We start from the raw sequence: 13,275 nt of genomic DNA, 5'->3' as shown, positions 1-13,275 counted from the left end.
AGGTTTTTGAGAGGGACTTCGTCCTCAAAAACATTGAAGGGCAAGTGAGAGAAAGCTGCAAGCAGAAGTTGGGCTTGTTTCCGTTCAGCTGAAGTAGGGGAAGGTAGAGGTTTGTAAGGTGGAAAGACGTTGTCCATGGAAAGAGCAAGCTTCAGTCTCTCTGCCCAGCAAAGAGTTAGTAGAGGGGAAGATGTGGATGCTTCAATTTCAGGAGATGGAGAAGAAAGTGTAGATGCTTTTATTATGGGAGATGGCACGGGAGCAGAAGGAACAAAGGCATTAATATAATCGAGCCAGTCAGAAGAACAAATCTTCGCCTTCTGGGCTAAGAATGATGGGTTGTACCCTTGTGCTTCTTCTAGGCGTCGGGCAGCATGCACTATCTTTGTAGGCATGGAGGATGTATACCACGCTACAAGCAGATTCTCCTCCAGACTACGTTGATGGTCAATGGGCACGTAGGGGTAAACCACTGAACTTCGAGCATAGGAAGGGAACTCTAAAGGGTCAGTGAACTCAACAAAATGATGGTTGATTCGCTCCCTTAAATCACAGGTCTCAGGTGTTGATCAGCTTGTCCAGTCAGAACGCCCAGAAGAGGGAGAAGTTACAGCTTTGCCTCATACAGAGGATTGTGATGAAGAATTTCCCATGTCCATATTTGTGACTTTCTGAATTAAAGGATTGAGAGCAATTTGTTCGTAGTCCAAGGGTGATACAGAAGAAGAGCCTCCCATGTCCATATTTGTGAGTTTCTGGATCGAAGGATTAAGGGCAATATGTTCGAAGTCCAAGGATTGATAATTGGCAAAGGCATCCATGACCTGAATATAGAAAGGTGGGTAAGAGTGGCTAATAAATGCATGGACATTCTTTCGAGGAGAAACAGCATCGACGTATGACTCTTCATGTGCTCGATCGCTGGAAGAAAAAAGTAATTCGGCCATGAAATGTATCAGTCTGTTCGAATGCTAAGACGGTGGAAGTATTCAAAGGATTAAATGAGTGTTTAATACAGATGGTGAGTGACAGTTGCATTTTTGGGAAGATGAAAAACCCATGCACGTTCTGAGACGTGGGGAAAAGACCCTGATCCACTAATATCACCAAGTCTTGGGTATATTAGTGCGGGGGGTAATGTTGGCTACATATTTTGTGCAAGCCAGTTACAATTCAACGCGTGGCAAAGTAAGGATAATATGGGGAGACCATTCAAGTCTTCGATCCTAATCGTACACGTGGCAGTTAATATTGGTTGTTACGAGATTTGAGTAGCAGTGGATCAACAAAGAGATGCAAGGTGACGTGGCTTCAACAGTTACTCACATTCAAATTCAAATATAGGAGGGAAGCCTAACTGCAAGTGATGGCGTGGTGGAACTACTTATAAGGTAGCATGATCAGCGACCACGGAGGAGCAGTTCAACGGTTTGAAGTGAAATTCGATGGTCATCTTTGAGGAGTATAAATAGCAGGGAAGACCCCAGAAAAAAGCCCCGTAGAGATACATAATCTAAAGGATAATGTGATAACACATCCTGTGAAAACTCCTATGTTATCGGAACCTATGGTTGAACAGCTAGTACTTCAGAACAAATACCATTTTTTCGTAATATTGGACGAGACCAAGGAATTGGACTATCCGCTGTCCCATCTACTCAGCCAGTGAATCCATGGGGTAGCTTAGTAGATGCCATGGGACAGCAATTAATAAACACAATGGAAAGGTGGGCAACATCCTTTTTGGATCGAATGAATAACCACCAACCAACAAATGCAAGACACATGGAGGAAGTAAATGTCCCTCAGCAAAGATTGGCTAGAGATAAACAGCCTATGCAAGTTAATGGACATTCTAATGGTCAAACTAGTAATCAGAGTCATGAAAGACCACCACCTCAGTCTTGGTACGAACCCATTTCGAGGCCTATAGCAGGCCAAAGTGCCTCAATATTCAACAGTGAAGCCATGCAAGTTGGTGTATATGGCCCAGTACAAGAAAATGTCATAAGAATGGTTCCAAATCCCACGTTCGAAGCCGTACCTGGCACTAGGGGGTACAATAATCCCTTATTCGAATTTATACCCGGGGGGTTGGAAGGTTTTCCCACAAATGGAAGGGATACAACGCCTGTTCCAGCACCTTTCGTAGGTCCCTTCGCAGGACAGGCTCAAAGAGGTTACCTACACCCCCAACAGCAACCTGTACCACAGGGACAACCAGTCCCGAATGTACCACCTTATGGACCAAGAGGACCACAAGCACAAGTTTGTCCACCAAATCCTGTGTTTGTTCCCCCAGTAGTGGTTCAGCAGGCACAAAATATGGTCTCTAGGGACCAAATTGCTGATATAGTTAGGGAGATGTGTGGACCAATGGCTCGGGGTGTCTAGATTCCTGTGTACAGAAAACCATACCCAGAATGGGTCGATAGGGTACATGAATACCCAAGGGGTTTCAGGATACCAGATTTTGTCCTTTTTTATGGGAACGGAAACCAATCAACAGTAGAGCATATTGCTAGGTTTACTGCTCAATGTGGTGAATTTGCCAATCATGACTATACGAAGTTAAGACTATTCCCAAACTCTCTAACTGGGGGAGCATTTGTATGGTATATTAACCTTCCACCTGGCTTTATCCAGACTTGGCAACAAATGGAAGAGGCATTTCATGCCCAATTCTTCCAATCATAGCTAGAAGTTTCCATGGCAGACTTGGCAAGATTGAGTCAAAGGCCTGAAGAGAAGGCTACTCAGTTTATTGCCAAATTTAAAAGGGCTCGAAATAAATGTAGAATAATCTTGCCAGAGCCAGAATTCGTAAGATTGGCCCAAAATGGCTTAGAGTTCAGGCTTCGAAAGAAGTTTGACTCAATAGAGTTCAGGGACTTAGTGGAAATGACTTACAAAGTATCTCGATATGAAGCATTACTAGAAGAGGAGCAAGATCGAAATAATGCATCATATAAGACATACTACAAAGATCCTAACTATGAGATTGATGCAGCAGAGATTGTAGGGAAAGAGCCCATGATCTGTGAAGCATTAATTCATAAGGATACGATAATTGACCAGCAGTTTAAAAAGAAAGATCTCCATAGGAAGTATTCTTTCGATTTAACTAAGGCAGATGACATTTTTGATCATCTGCTTGCGGCCAACTTCCTTAAGTTACCAAAAGGGGTTAAAATTCCATCTCTTGATGAACTTAAAGGAAAAGTATATTGTAAATGGCATAATTCTTGGTCTCACTCGACTAAAAACTGTGTTGTTTTTCGAGACAGGATTCAAGAACAAATTCGGAAAGGAAGTTGAAATTCCCAGCCAAAGCTGAAAAAGCCATGGGGATCGACAGTGATCCATTTCCAGAAATTGGAGAGGTGGCAGCCAATGTCATTGTGCCAGATTTTCAGAACCTGTCTTTGAAAGAATTAGAAGAAGTCAACGTACAGATGCACGTGGCCAACCAGACAACATTCAAAAAAGACACTAGAAATCTACCAGCTATTGGACAAGATTTCTCACACCAGATGGAAGACTCTGATGAAGAAGCACTGGATGATGACTCCCTAGAGGCAGCCGTAATGCAGAGGATGTGTCCCAGGTGCAGACTGAGCTATAAGTGGTTGAAAGGCCTTCCAGTTGTAGATGTCCCCGAACGTCCCGAGAGGATGAATCCCCCGTTCTGTTCATTGGGCTCACTACAGTTCAGGACTCAATGTCACGGTCCTGTATCTAATCTCGCAGAGTGCAATGCAAGACCGATGAAATCATCAGAGAGTCCAAAATCCGGCAAATCATTTTTGAAAACAGATTTTTTTGAAAGAAATGCCAAATCATGGACTACTTTGCCAGATACAGAGTCGCCACCTAAATATTTTATTTTAGAAAATTTAGGAACCCTGACTCATTGCCTAAGGCCACGTGTCCGTCATCACCAAAGTTGCCTCAGCTCGGGAACTTGGGTACGATTGGGAAAGGTTACTTCGTGAGCACCCCCACTTGCCCGATCAAAGATCGGCCTCTACTAACCATGATATCTAGTTTTGAAAACACTATGCGTTCTTATTCCGGTTATTAGCCTAGATTTACTACGTGATGCGCACAGCATACAAGTATAGACTGGGTCGCCTGAATTGGAACAAAACATTTCATTTTTGTTTATTTGAAAATAGTTTGATGGTGTTACCCGCAAGTAGGCTAAGACGTGGATTTGCCACTCTCGGGTGGGCTTAGAAAAACATGATTTTGCCACTATCTAGTGGGCTTTAAAACTCACAATTAATGAATTGTTCCAATTCAAATAACCCAACCTTCACCCACAGGCATTCAGGCAGGTATATCACATAAGCACATAGCCTCATGGTAAGCATGCTATCATGGCAGTCACTCACACGCATGCAAGGATGCTAAAGCATAAACACTTACCGAGTACTCCGTGCCAAAACAAAAGATATGTTAGAAATCAAATGCATGATCCTAACTATACAGAAATGCCTAATGCAACACATGCAAAATGCAACTAAGATAGGCTCAGCTATTCTTAATATGGCATGTGAAATGCTACAGCTAACACGTATTCAACTTGGAATCGAAATACAAATGCAGTTAGTATGATGCGCCGAGCCCGGTGCATGCAACAGATGAATGAATGCAAACATGCTATCATACTGTATGCTAATTGAAACATGCCCTAATCTAACCATCATAAGCTGGTAAATAAAAGGGAGAAAGACGTGGGGTTGGAAGACATACATCACACACACACACACTTATTACAACATTGCCCTCGCTCGGAGGGTCCAAAAGAATAATACAGTCCGAATAAATAATTACAGTCCGGAATGAATAATTAAATATTACAAAATCTTAATTAATTAACAAATTAACTAGGAAAACGATAAACTAGCATGTAAGCCTATGGACTGCCTCAGCTCTGTTTCTGCTGGAATGATGCATGCTCGAATTGCCTGGCGCGAAAATCCATTGTGATGCCCCGATTCGCCTCTGTTTGCAATTATTTTCGAAATATTGCGCAACGCTCCAGAAGGCTGCTGATTTCTGATTTACTGCAACAGAGAGCAACAAAGGGGCATGGCAAAGTACTTCACATATGTATGCATGACTACTCTTCAGGGAGTGTAGTCCTCGATCCTCGTGCCACCAATCACGCATATCGATGCATGATGGCCGAGGAGTCAAATTGCACGACTCAATATGAAATGAATGCACATGAAAACACAACAAGACCTAAACTCCATCATGGGTAATCCAGAGTGTCGGCGACGGGGAATTGAGACACATTCCGTCACTCGGAGTACGAAATGTCCCTCGTTTCCCGTGCTTGGGCTAACTCCTATCCCGAACACAATGCAAATGAGATGGCATACACAATGCGGCTAACATACAACCTAGCATACACAATGTGACTAACATACAACCTAGCATATGCAATGCTATGAAATGGCATACACAATGCATAATAGACTTACACCGACATGAGTGGACCTCAGCCACACTCACATCAGTGGCCATTAGATGAAAATGAGATAACCGAAATACGTGCACACATGCACGCATACCGAGGACCGAACCTAAGGCATCAAATGTCACTCTACCAAAGCATGGCAAGGGATGAAAGATGGCATTCAAACATGTAAATTTCAGCACTGAAACATGATGCTAAATGATCCCGAAACATGGAAATATGGCACCCGATGCATGGAATAAGCCCCGAAACTCAATACTAGGCACATGCATTGAACCACAAGTATACAAAGCAAGCGTTATTTGATCATGAAGTCAAAAGACAGAGCCAAGGCAGTCCCAAAACATGCACATTTCTAGTTTAGAGCATGGCCAAAAGATGCTAACATGATAGACTAAAATAGCATGCAAAATTGGCTAGCAAGCATGGTTTACATGGCATGTATATGAAGCAAATGAGAACTCACCAAACCAGCCAAAAACAGTGAATAAAACATGCCAAAATATGCCCAAATAATCACTGAAATGCAACCAATGCATGTAAAAACGAGGGGCTTCTTTGGAAGGCCATTCAAGGGGTTGTTAAGCACATATAAGATAGACACTTAGCATGACCAAACCAACTCTAGAAATGAGTTATGACTGCCCTAAAACTCACAAAATTGGCCCTGAAATCAGTCAAGGAAGCATACGATAAAAGGCCCCCTCAAAAGGCCTTGAATGAAATTGTTCTACACATGCACTATAGACATAAAATATGATCAAAAGGGCCTCGGATAGACCTAAGGTAGACCTTAAAATCCACAAAATTGAGCCCAAAAAGTGACTTCAATGCATGCAAAATAGAGCCCCTTTGGAAAGCCAATGATGCTAGTAAAGAAAGTAAGGGGTGAGAGGGTCACCCCTCTATGATTTCAAAACTCAAAACCTCATCAAAGCCACTAAAAATCCCCTGGATTTCAGTGGCTAAGAGGCCAAAACAAGTCCAATGCAAATGCTCTAATGCATAGCCCTAAATATGAAGGAATGAAGCATGCAAGGAAGGGGATGACTCCAAACAGAAAAGTGACCTCAAGAAAACTTGAAGAGGGGCTCAAAATAAGAACTTTTTCAGTTTATGACAATTCTCGAAAATGTTCACAAGTAAGGCTAAAGTATGATACAAAAATAGCCCTAAAGGAGAGATAGAGGGTAAGGGGAAGTAGATGACCTCAAACAGCAAAGTGCCCTTAAACAAAGTTGAAGAGGAGCTCAAAATATGACACTTTCTAGTTTATGAAAAAATCCAAAAATATTTGCAAGTGAAGCTAAGTAATGAAGAAAAAAAATGGAATAGTGACAATGGAGGAGGGAGGTTATATGCCTTAAGGAATTTTGTTCAACCCTCTGATATGAAGAGGAGGGTAAGGGGAAATAGAGAAGAGAGGCCAAAGCTTCTCTTGGAAGCTTCAAAGATCCTCCATACACGTGTATGGAGGATGCACCAAATGCCCCCCAACTGGCACAGCTGTAAAGTAAACAGAGAGGGCAAAAAGCAAGAAGCAGGCCGGCCAGTTAAAGTGGCCGGCCGGCCACTCCCCCTTGTCAGCCGACCAGGGGTCAAAAGGTTCAAGCAAAATTGCTGGTCGGCCTACCCAGAAAGGTGGCCTCCCAGATGGGTAGAACACAGCCCTGTAGAGAAAAACCAGAAAATGTGACCCAGGAGAGAGAAAAGCTAGCTTTTAAGCAAGGTTCGAAAGGGTCAAGATAAATTTCTGGCCGGCCTACCCATATTGGTGGCCTCCCAGATGAGCACAACACAATGGTGGTATGAAAAGCCAGAAAATGTGGCTCAAAAGTGAGAAAAACCAGCTTTCTGTCCGAAAAATCGGCTTTTGGAGAGAGAAAATGAGAAAATTGGATTTTCAGGGAAAGAGGTGTCCGGCCACCATCCTACCACCTCTCTAACAGTGAAAATAGGGTCTCTACCAAAAACGGACCAAAACGGATGCAAAACTAAGGTTCGGGGGCCAAAACGCGCGGTTCGGGGCCCCAAAAACAGGCTGTTAGGCACCGGAAGTGGCATATGACCACGAAGGTGGTCTCCCGGGCCACAGTGTCCCTCTAAAGGGAGGAAATAAGGTGTGTGCCAAAAACTGGAGCAAACGGAGGTAGTTAAGCTGTCCCAAACTGAGGCACGCGGCCGACGGCTCCGAAAATCGAAAATTGGGCTGCAAACGGGAAAAATGGCCTACGACCACTGAGAGATGGTCTACGAGACCTCTCTCTTCCTTTGGAAAGAGAAAACAGAGAAAACAGGACCTGGTTCGCAAACCGAGGTAAAGCACAAAAGAGCCCCGAAGTCCGGAGGCAAGGCTCGCAGCCGAGACTCTGAAACCTCGGAACGAGCAGAACATGCAACATCACCGAGTGCTCAACTAGTGACATCTGAGTCTTAAGGTCGGTCAAAAATGGGGTGTCTACACCAGTCGATGGGAAGCAATATTACAGGGATGTAAAGAGGCGTCCCAAACCAACCAATGCTTATAATAAAAGGCCGTATCCGGCTAGGGTTAGGCAGCAACCATTAGTGGTTGAGCCTACAGTTGATAGAATGTATGCTAAAGGCAAGAGGCCCTTATGTGAGTCTAGGACCCCTAACTATCACAGAATGGAGAGTAGTCATTCTAAAAGAAGACTGGACAAGAGTTCAGGTTTTAGGATCAAAGCCAGAGATTAGCCCCCTAGACCAGCCTCACGGAGAATAGAAAATGATCACCTTCATTGAAGGCCTGAATCAGGCTCAAAGCTTGAGGTCAGGGCCAAGCAATTGCCTTCACAGCCAGCTTTGAAGGTGGCCTCGAAGGAAGAAAAGGGCAGCACAACATCTGGGTCAGTAAGTTCGTAGGTACCTGGAGTTCCAGATTGGTTTGTAATGTAGAACAAACCTAGGGAAGTGCCTACCCAAAGGAATGTTAGAAATCAATGTAGGATGGTTAAGCCTCCTTTAGTGGCCCCCAACAATTGGATATTGCTGAAACACCCAAGAACGAAGGAACCAGATATGGCCCCCGTAAATTCCAGATCACAAAGGAGGAAAATTCAGCGTAGGTGCACCCAGTACCAGCAAGACCTGAAAGAAAGTGGAGAAAGTTCTTCATTGATCCAGGCCGAAGGAAAGAAGAATCCAAAGTCAGACCATACTCCAAAGCCAACTTTACAAAGCAAGGTGAGTTACAGCAGAGAACAGTTGGCTAAGGTTCATTCTGAACTAAGAGTCAGAGAGAAGGCTAGCTTAGCAGGATTGGAGAAAGCTCTGATGGAGAGTGGTAGCGAGACAGAAGAAGAAATTGGTATGAGCCAAAAGAAAGAAATGGTGGAGGAAGAAATATTCGAAGCCTTTATGGCCGAGCAAACATTTTTGGTTGAAAAACCAGTCGAGGAAAATCATTCAAAGGAACTTGTTAGCAATGAAGTTCCAGAATGCAGCATGCAGGATGCTTCTGAGGTAACTGACCAAGGTAGCTAAGAAGGGAAACAGGTACAGCCAGTCATCCAGTTTGGCTCGTTTCCTCCAGTATCAGTAAACATGGTACACATACTACCACATGAATTCCAAGCTGGAGATGAGGATTAAGAGGGGCAAGAAATTGACCAAATTCCAATCTCTAGTGAAGACTCACAAGCGAGTATGGTACAAGATAATTTCGGAATGGTCACCCCAATGGAAACTGAGTATGAGAGTGAAGAAGTGGTAAGTATTAACCTCTCGTATCCTTTTGAATATCCCTCGAATTCTATGACACAGCATGTTAAGCCTTTGTATATTAAGGCTTTCTTCGATGGGATACAGTTAAACCGAGTCTTAGTGGATAATGGGGCAGCGGTGAACTTACTACCGAAATCTTCCTTGAAGAAATTAGGGAAAAGGAATCCCAGGTTGATAACAGTTAAATAAAGAGCAATTGAAGCATTTCATTAGTATGAAAAACTTACAATGATCCAAACTTAGCCTCGTAGAGGTTTACAGCGACAATCTACTTGAAACTACTCCTATGAATGAAGTGCAGTGCAGGAATAAAATATAGGAATGTAAAGAACAGGAAATATAAAACTGGAACGAAATATGTAAAGTAAAACTGGTTTCTTGGATCTGAGTCTGGGGCTTTTTTCTGGGGTCTTCCTTGCTATTTATACTCCTCAAAGATGACCATCGAATTTCACTTCAAACCGTCGAACTGCTCCTCTGTGGTCGCTGATCATGCTACCTTATAAGTAGTTCCACTACGCCATAGTTAGGCTTCCCTCCTATATTTGAATTTGAATGTGAGAAACTGTTGAAGCCACGTCACCTTGCATCTCTTTGTTGATTCACTGCTGCTTAGATCTCGTAACAACCAATATTAATTGCCACGTGTACGATCAGGATCGAAGACTTGAATGGTCTCTCCATATTATCCTTACTTTGCCACGCGTTGAATTGTAACTGGCTTGCACAAAATATGTAACAGTCACCACCCTCAAAATTGAGCTAAATCTTTTTATAGTGGTTGGATCTGATATAGAATCTCAGAGTTCTAATAATACTGTAAATATTGCTTTTTATTTTTTTAATGCATCGAATACAATTCTATTGATTGTGATTTCGAGTCATTGAGGTGCTTATCTGTATCAATATATACAAATTTGAGTTTCTAATGCTTGGTTCTTTTAGGTTAGGGAAACAGTGCGTGATATGGCCTTCTTGCACAATGAACTGTTCTTTGCTGCTGCCCAAAAAAAGTAAGGCCCTGTAGACGTCCCCGAACGCCCCCGGGTGGGAACGAGTCCCCCCCGTTCCGTTCGATATTGGGCTCACTACAGCTCAGGACTCTAAAATTGTCACGGTTCTAAATCTGAACCAAAGAGTCCAAATCCGGCAAATCGTTTTGAGAAAACAGATTTTTGAAAGAAGTGCCAAACATGGACTGCTTTGCCAAATACAGAGTCGCCACCTAAATGTTTTATTTTGGGAAAATTTAGGAAACCCTGACTCGTTTGCCTAAGGCCACGTGTCCGTCATCACCAAAGTTGCCTCGGCTCGGGAACTTGGGTACGATTGGGGAAGGTCACTTCGTGAGCACCCCCGCTCGCCCGATCAAAGATCAGCCTCTACTAACCATAATATCTATTTTTGAGAACATTATGTGTTCTTATTCCGATTATTAGCCTAGATTTACTATGTGATGCACACTGCATACAAGTATAGACTGGACCGCCTGAATTGGAACAAAACATTTCATGTTTGTTTGTTTGAAAATAGTTTGATGGTGCTACTCGCAAGTAGGCTAAAACGTGGATTTGCCACCCTCGGATGGGCTTAGAAAACATGATTTTGCCACTATCTAGTGGGCTTAAAACACGCATTTGATGAATTGTTCTAATTTAAATAACCCAACCTTCACCCACAGGCATTCAGGCAGTTATATCACATAAGCAATTAGCCTCATGGCAAGCATGCTATTCATGGCAGTCACTCACACGCATGCAAGGATGCTAAAGAATAAAACTTACCAAGTACTCCAAGCCAAAACAGAAGCTAATTAGAAATCCATGCATGATCCTAACTATACAGAAATGCCTAATGCAACACATGCAAAAATGCAACTATAGCAGGCTCGACTATTCTAAACATGGCATATGAAATGCTACAGCTAACATGTATTCAACTTGGAATTGAAAATACAATGCAGTTAGTATGATGCGCCGAGCCCGGTGCATGCAAAACAGATGAATGAATGCAAACATGCTATCATACTGTATGCTAATTGAAACATGCCCTAATCTAACCATCATACGCGGGTAAATAAAAGGGAGAAAGACGTGGGGTTGGAAGACATACATCACACACACGCACACTTATTACAATTGTGCCCTCGCGCAGAGGGTCTGAATAAATAATATACAGTCCCGAATAAATATTACAGTCCAAATAATTACAAAATCCTAATTAAATTACAAATTTAACTAAGAAAGCTGTAAACTGGCATGCAAGCTAGGGACTGCCTCGACTCCGCTCCGGATGATGAATGATGCATGCTTGGGTTGCTTGGCACGGAAATCCACTACGATGCCCCAATTAGCCTCTGTTTGCGATTGATGCCGGAATGCTGTGCAAGGCTTTTGAAAGGCTACTGATTCTTGATTTGCTGCAACAGAGAGCAAGAAAAGGGCATGGCAATGTATTTTCACAAATGTATGCATGTCTCGATCCTCGTGCCACCAATCACGCATCTCGATACATGATGGCCGAGGAGTCGAATTGTACGACTCAATATGAAATGAATGCACATGTAAACACAACAGGGCCCAGACTCCATCATGGATAATCCGGAGTGTCGACGACCAGGAATTGAGATACGTTCCGTCACTTGGAGTACGAAACGTCCCTCGTTTCCCGTGCTTAGGCTAACTCCTATCCCAAGCATGATGCAATATGCATGACATGCATGAATGCAACTAATATACAACCTAGCATGCACAATGCTATAAAATGGCATACACGATGCACGAGGTAACATGGCATACACAATGCGCTAACATACAACCTAGCATACGCAATGCTATGAAATGAAATGGCATACACAATGCATAATGGACTTACACCAACACAAGTGGACCTCAGCCACACTCACATTAGTAGCCATTGGATGAAAATGAGACACTCGAGATGCGTGCATGCATGCACGTAAACCGAGGACCGATCCTAAGGTACCGAATGCCACTCTAACAAGACATGGAAAGGCATGGAATATGGCATACTAGCATGCAAAGTTCAGCACTGGAATGTGATGCAAAATGATCCCGAAACATGGAAACATGGCACCCGATGCATTAGACGAACCCCGAAACTCAAAATTAGGCATGCGCAATGACCTATAGCTATACAAAACATGCATTATTTGAACATGAAGTGTGAAGACAGAATCGAGACAGCCCCAAAACAAGAATATTTACAGTTTTAAGTAAGGCCAAACAATGGACACATATAGGACTAAGCTAGCATGCAAGAATGGCCCCAAAAGAGAGATAATGAAGCAAGTAGAAGCTTCTAGCCCTAAATGGCCAAGAGCCCTTCAACAAAGTTGAACAAGGGCTCAAAATGATGCACTTTACAGTTTACAATAAGCCACGAAAATAAACACAAGTATGGCTAAACTATTGTGCAAGAAATGGGCCAAAAGGGGGACAAAGAAGCAAGTGATGGTTGCTGGCCTCAAACAGAGGAGGGCCCTTCAACAAAGTTGAAGAGGGGATTGAAATATAGTATTTTACAGTTAATGACCAAACCCAAAACAGTGCACATGCAAGCCTAAAATACTATGCAAAATAAGGCCTAAAAAGAGGTTTAAAAACAAAGAGCAAAAAGGGAACCTCAAACAGCAAAAGACCCTTGATAAAACATGACGAGGGGGTCAAAATGAAGCCATTTACAGTTTGGACCAGAGCCCAAAAATATAAGCACAAGGGGCTAATAAAACATGCAAAAATAAGGCCAAAAGTGGGATAAAGAGGCAAGTGACAGATGGAGGCCTCAAATAGTGAAGAGCCCTTCAACAATGTTGAATAAGGGCTCAAAACAAGCCAATTTACAGGTTACAACATGCCTCAAAATAGTTTACAAATAGGCCTAAAATACTATGCAAGAAAGAGGCATATAAGAGGGGTAAAGAAGCAAGTGGTAGCTGGAGCCCTTAAACAAGGAAGGACCCTTAATAAAACATGAAAAAGACCTCAAAACATGACTATTTTCAGTTAGGGTCGGAG

At 42.8% G+C, this 13,275-nt stretch overlaps 1 pseudogene across 1 annotated transcript in view; it reads left to right on the top strand.

Moving 5' to 3' along the window:
* The window catches only part of LOC145805928 (putative U3 small nucleolar RNA-associated protein 7), a 42,003-nt pseudogene that overhangs the window by 1,489 nt on the left and 27,239 nt on the right, over positions 1-13,275 (top strand). Inside the window, exon 5 of the transcript XR_014348237.1 lies at positions 10,184-10,251. The product of XR_014348237.1 is annotated as a putative U3 small nucleolar RNA-associated protein 7 (transcript). The remainder of the gene's footprint in view (positions 1-10,183; positions 10,252-13,275) is intronic.

Source organism: Camellia sinensis, chromosome 13 (genome assembly GCF_055761805.1).
Source record: "Camellia sinensis isolate YWXY chromosome 13, ASM5576180v1, whole genome shotgun sequence".
Taxonomy (NCBI): domain Eukaryota; kingdom Viridiplantae; phylum Streptophyta; class Magnoliopsida; order Ericales; family Theaceae; genus Camellia; species Camellia sinensis.
The sequence above is the reverse complement of the archived record's forward strand: the minus strand, read 5'-3'. Positions and strand labels throughout refer to the sequence as shown.